Raw genomic sequence first — 6,140 nt, 5'->3', positions numbered from 1 at the left:
TGTTTTCTTGCTTTAGCATTTGGCGCATGTATCAATTGTAGGGTTCTCCTTAATACTAGTGGAATCTGGACTCCTTAATGTACTTCATCTTGAAAAGGAGCCATTAAGATCCATCCCATGGTTCTGTGACTGTCTGCACTATGCTTGTATACAAGATGACCATCATTATTCTTTTGTGCGAAAGAAATATTTCTAGTGTGAGAGAAATTTATATATTTAATATGTGTAGTCCGTTCACCATGTTGAATGCAACCTAAAGAGGTTTTCTTTTTTACCATTTGCCAAGTGAATGGTATCCTTGTCTTGTATCAGTGAGAATATTCTGAATTGTCAAAGCAATTGTCTTGCCAAATTTCTTTTAGAAAATAGCACATACAGTGTTTTGTCTGTTCCATTGATTTTCTTTAATGGTTCTCAATTATTTATTTTGCAGGTACATGTAACAATTCTCAAGATGCTTCATGGAATGTACTAGAGAACATGCATTGGTGTGCGTGTCAGTTAGCAACTATCATCTGGTCGCAACAAATGCAGATATTGTTTCTCATTGGTGCCTCACTATTATTATAAATTTTGTTGGTTCTAAAATGGTCGATCCATATCACTTCATCGGAGGTTTTGGTTCAGTCGACTGCCAGGAGAGAAATTAGACTGGGTTGGCACAACACACATATAGCAAATTAATTTATTTTTCTTGATGAATCAAGTTCAAAGCACGGTATGTGGGGATATGGCGGGCACATGTATCTTTAGTGCATTAGTTGCATCACCATTACTACCTCTCCATTCATTTACATTCCTACAACGGTACTTCTGTGGAGGTACGAATCGAACATTTTAAGTTACTCATGCTAAAATCATATTCTAATTCGGTAAACCACATGCACTAAATAACATGATAAGTCTTAAATTCAAAGATTAAGCTAAAAAAATAACAAATCACAATATAAATAGTTCAAATGAAATACAAATAGTTCAAAATATAGCATAAAAGAAACTTACAATATTACTTGTCTGCGTTGTTTACCCGCCGCTTTTTGAATGACATGAATGTCTTCATTATATCATCTTCATTCACTTGGAAGAAAATATCCTGCTCAATGAATGTGACTAGACAATCATCCAAAACAGTATCACCTAGCTTATTCCTTGACTTTGTTTTCACTTTAACCAATGCAGAAAATATCTTTTCAACACTCGCTATTGCCATTGGTAAAAGCAATATCAATTTGAGAAGCAAGTAAACCATATCATACATTTTGTGCCTCCATGTTTGAACAAGCTTAACTGAGAGATCAACGAAGTTGTCTAGACCCTTGAGGCTATCATCTCATCGCATGTCATCAATATAATTATCAAGTTGCAATTCAAGTTTTAGCAAATCATTATCGGAGAAGTCCTTAGGATAAAATTCAGCCAATCTACGTAGCTTCTGTGCATCAAACGAAGCAAATGAATTGGAAGAATTGAAGGCTAACATACAAGAAAGTAGCTCCGTATTGATCTCATCAAACCGATTATTAAGCTCTTGACTAATTTGATCAATGACACCAATATATACTTCTTTTCTAAAATGGTCATCATTTGTTTGGTTTCAGGCACGGGCATACCTTGTTGATTTTCCATACGGCACATAATCACCATCCATAGTAGGAATTTCAACATCATGTTAAATGCAAAAAGAAATGACCCTCTCAAAGAAGTGGGCCCAACCATCAGACCTCAACTGTTGTATTTTTTTCTTTGCCACATTAACAAGGGAGATTGCATGAAGAATATCTTGATCCCTTCTCTGCAAACACTCGGATAACTCATTTGTGTATCCAAGAATAACATACATTAAGTGCACAAAGAAAACGAACTCAAAGGTTTCAAATGCTCCAAGCACAAAATGTATCTTTGTCCAATCATCCTTATGTGAAATATCATCACCAAGATCAATGAACACATCATGGATTGAGGAATACATAGTAATGATGTTGCATATAGTTTTGTAATGAGAGCCCCCATCGAGTTTTACCAGGCCTAGGCAAACTCATCTCTTGATTTAATCCACTCCCTGATTCAAGCTCACCACATTCAAGTGCTTTCTTAATATTCTCAAACCTAGCATTTCGAAGCATACCATGACACTTGCAAGAAACTCCAATAATATTCAATAAGCTAGATACTTGATCAAAAAAGCTCTTATAATTAGTATTTCTCTTGGCAACAGCAACAAGAACTAGTTGGAGTTGATCTACAAAGCAATGAATATAATACGCAGAAGGTGATTCTTGCATGATCAATGTTTTTAGCCGTTTAATATCTCCTTTCATATTACTGGCCCCATCATAACCTTGACCTCTAATTTGAGTCATAGTCAATCCATGACTAACAAGTAAACCCTCAATAGCTTCCTTAAGTGACAAAAATCTAGTATCATCTACATGAACAACTCCAATAAAGTGTTCACAAGGCCACAAGCAAGGTTGAGTATACTAAGGGTGTGTTTGGTTGGACTGTGGCTTTTGGAAAAGCTGCTGTGAGCTGTGGGCTGTGGAAAAGTAGCTGCGAGAAAACTGCTGTGGGAAAAGCAGAAGACCGTTTGGTTAGAGCAGCTGTGAACTGTAGGCTGTTTAAGAAATACCTGTAATGCCCCTAAAGGTCTGTGGGTGTGTTTATATGCAAATTGCTCATAACAAAATAATGTGTTCACTAATTCGCATGTAAATGACTATTTTAGAAAGGAAAAAACTAAATTTTATATATTCTTGATCCACCAAAGTTATTGGTCTATTAATATCAAAACAATATTCAAAGCACATATCCACCAACGTAGTGAATTAAAAAGAAAGTAGTCCCAAATTGAAAATAATCCAAATATTGAAATCAATTGCTCATGTTTATTTGCATGTAAATCTGCCTATAGATACTGTCACAACATTTCCTTGTCCTAACAAGTTTGAACCATGCTGACAAGTCCAAACAAATCAATATAGTTTACTCATAGCCTACATTGTATCAGCAAGTGATTCTCATCAGAAATAAACATTCAAATGCAAACATAAGCATTGTTTAATATCATCGTCAGTATCCAAGCTACAGCCATAAACCTGTTCAGTATAATAAGTACTGTCATTTGGAGTTAAGCATATGAATTGTTAAACTGGGTATTGTTAGACATAGAGTGAAACCTGCAATAGCAAATAGACAGAGCCAGCAAGTTCATCTGCCTCTGCCGCACCCAACCATTGTCGTTTCCAATGGCATCCCCACGCACCCAGAGCTGCAGCTGCTCCTCAGCAGTGGCGATGCACAGCCGTCCGTTCCCTGGCATTTCCCCTATACGATACTTCTTGAAGTGACTCCCCAGCTTGGCCGGCGCCAACAGGAATGAGAACTCGAGCGTGCGAGGGTCCAGCGTGAGCAGGCGGCTGGAGTTGCAAATGTGCCAGTAGATGTTCCCGGCGGCGTGCACGCAGTGGTGGTCGAACAGAAAGGGGTCGAAGCCAATAATGACCTCCTCGGAGTGCGGCATCGCGCGCCAGCTGCAGTCACCGTCGTGGGCGGCATCGAGGGAGGCGGCCAGCACAAGCTGTAGCAGGCGAGCGCGGCGCGGATGAGGTTGGCAGGGGAGAGGCACCGGAGGATGAAGGGGAAGAGGGCATCGCTCGAGAGGACGGCGACCAATGACATTGGCTGCAGGAGCTCTCCCATCGGCGGTGCCGGGCGAAGCGAGGCGGAGGTCGCCGGCGAATTGACGAGGGTTCTAGGGAGGGGAGAGGTGCAGGCTATCTGCTTCGGAGCAAGCTGGAAAGGCGCTTTCTGTGCTTCACGGCAGGCCGTCCGGGGGCGGGGGGCTGGGGGCGGCGAGCGGCGGCCGTTCGGGGGCGGCGGACCGGCGACGGAGGCGCACTGACGCGGGGAGGAGCGGACGGGACTGCGCGAGTTGGGAGAAAAAATAGATGGGGGAGGAGAGGATGAACCGTTACCTTCATAATCAGTGGCATGTGGGTAATTATTTACCTCAAAAGCACTTGAAAGCATGGGGGAAGGTGCTTTTGATTTTGTATTGGAGCAAAAGCAGCTTTTGGGCAAAAGCACATAGAGCTTTTAAGCCCTTTGGTTGGCTTTTGGCTTTTGCAAAAGTAAAAGTAGGTTGAAAAGCTCAACCAAAGGCACTCTAATACTCAACAAGATTTACCCGTCGGGTGGCAACTACTCCACCGACTTCTAGACATGCAAGGCTTTTTGGCTGAGAGGTTTATTTTTGCCAAAAGCATCTAAGTAGATCCTTACTTTCAAGTTTTAGTAGCAGGTTCTAGTAGATTATTTATTCTAGGTAAGCAACCTGTTCTAAGCAAGCAAGTGGAGCAAACAATTTAATTCAAGCATCACTATTTGTCATCATTCTTGTTCCTCTTCTTACTCAGCGTAGAAGTGGGTCAAACAGTCTCAAACCGTGAGACGTAGACGATTCGAATCAAGTTTCTTAACCTTGCAAGGTGAAGCTAATACCACGACATTGCGTTCCACAACGGGTCCACACATGTCAGCCGTCCCCATCAATTCCCAGGCACGTGGCCAGGGTCCACTTCCCTTTGATACAAGGCCACATGGTCCCGGAACATCGCCATACCATGACTGCACTTGTACCCACATGATGCATCAAGGGAACTCCGTTCCAGAGAGAGCGGGGAGTATGCCCATGTCCCGATTTAATCAGGTACTAGGCTTCCCTATCCCATACTAGGTATGAGATTAGTACTTTCAAACACTTGACTACAGCTCTAAACACATTTCAACCTTAACATCATTTCCTAGACAGACGGGGAAAAATTCCACCGAAAACCAAAGCCCATCCCTGTCCATCATCTTTATGGTTGCAGCGTAAGTAAACAGGCAACTCCTATAGCTCGCGAGTGACAGGAAATCACTCGACTTTTACCGGGTCCCTAGTAAGCATTGCAACTACTCGACTTAACATAAGCAACATAAGTAGTGCACAAACATAAATGCACAAACATAAGCAACATAAGTAGTGCACAAACATAAATGCACAAACATAAGCAACATAAGGTTTCAATCAACTCCTATGAACTTAAATGCACAAACATAAGCAACATAAGTAGTGCATAAATTTAGAAAACTAGGTTATGCTTCGAGGCTTGCCTTCCTGAACTATGTTAGTTAGCGGGTCGTTGGAAGCTTCGGAAATCTCCTGCTCGGCTTTAATGTGGTGCAGCTCAGCAGATACTTCCTCCTTAGTAGGCGTCAGCTCATACGTTCCGTCTGCGAGGTTCGCTTCTACACGAGATGCATATGCAATAGTTCAAGTTTCCATGCTTTCACATGCAGGATGCAAATCATGAAATATTGCTGAAGTGTAATTTGCATTTCGACCACATTCACCTAAACAAGGTTCTAAACTTTCATTATCTTCATGAAGTAAGGTGTGCTATGATATAAAATCCGGAGTTGACTTTGATGCTGATTGTGTACACATATAATGTTTTACAATTTAGACTTCACAAAGAAAGGTGGGGTCACTCTAGGGTTGCTCAAGATTCATTTGGAAAGTTATCCTAAATGTTTTTTTACCTCTTCCAATATTTTCCATATTACCCTTACTATTACTTAATTTGTTTTTATTCATTTATTCCTGGTTTAAATTTATTTCTGCATGCAAACAGTGAGATATGGCACTGAAAATTTAACAATGAGCTATGCAAGTGCAATAGAGGTTCCAGAAATTTTTCCATGATTTTTGGTGAAGGACATCTATTCTCCATATTTTCCTATGACTTACATTTGCAAAAAGTTAAGCATGTTTCACTTGGTCTCCTGCAGTAACCATTATTTTTCCTAGAGAGTGTATTGCATTTGTGACCCAACAAAAGTGGTTTCATATTTTTCTCTGTCTTATTCCATTTATTACGCAAAAAGTAAGATTCTTCCTAGGATTTCAAAGTTTATTCTCAAACAGTATTCTAAACATCTAACTAGGGTCCAAATCATTTTTCTAAGCTCATGCTCACTGATACAAACCTAGCAAAAGTTGTTTTGCTATTTTAGCATTTTTCGTTGGTTTACTATGCATTTAATGGCTGAAACAAGAAATAAATCTTAGGGAGCAAAATACAACAGAGACATGTCTA

This window comes from Setaria viridis, chromosome 3 (genome assembly GCF_005286985.2).
Source record: "Setaria viridis chromosome 3, Setaria_viridis_v4.0, whole genome shotgun sequence".
Lineage (NCBI taxonomy): Eukaryota > Viridiplantae > Streptophyta > Magnoliopsida > Poales > Poaceae > Setaria > Setaria viridis.
Note: the sequence above shows the minus strand (reverse complement) of the source record.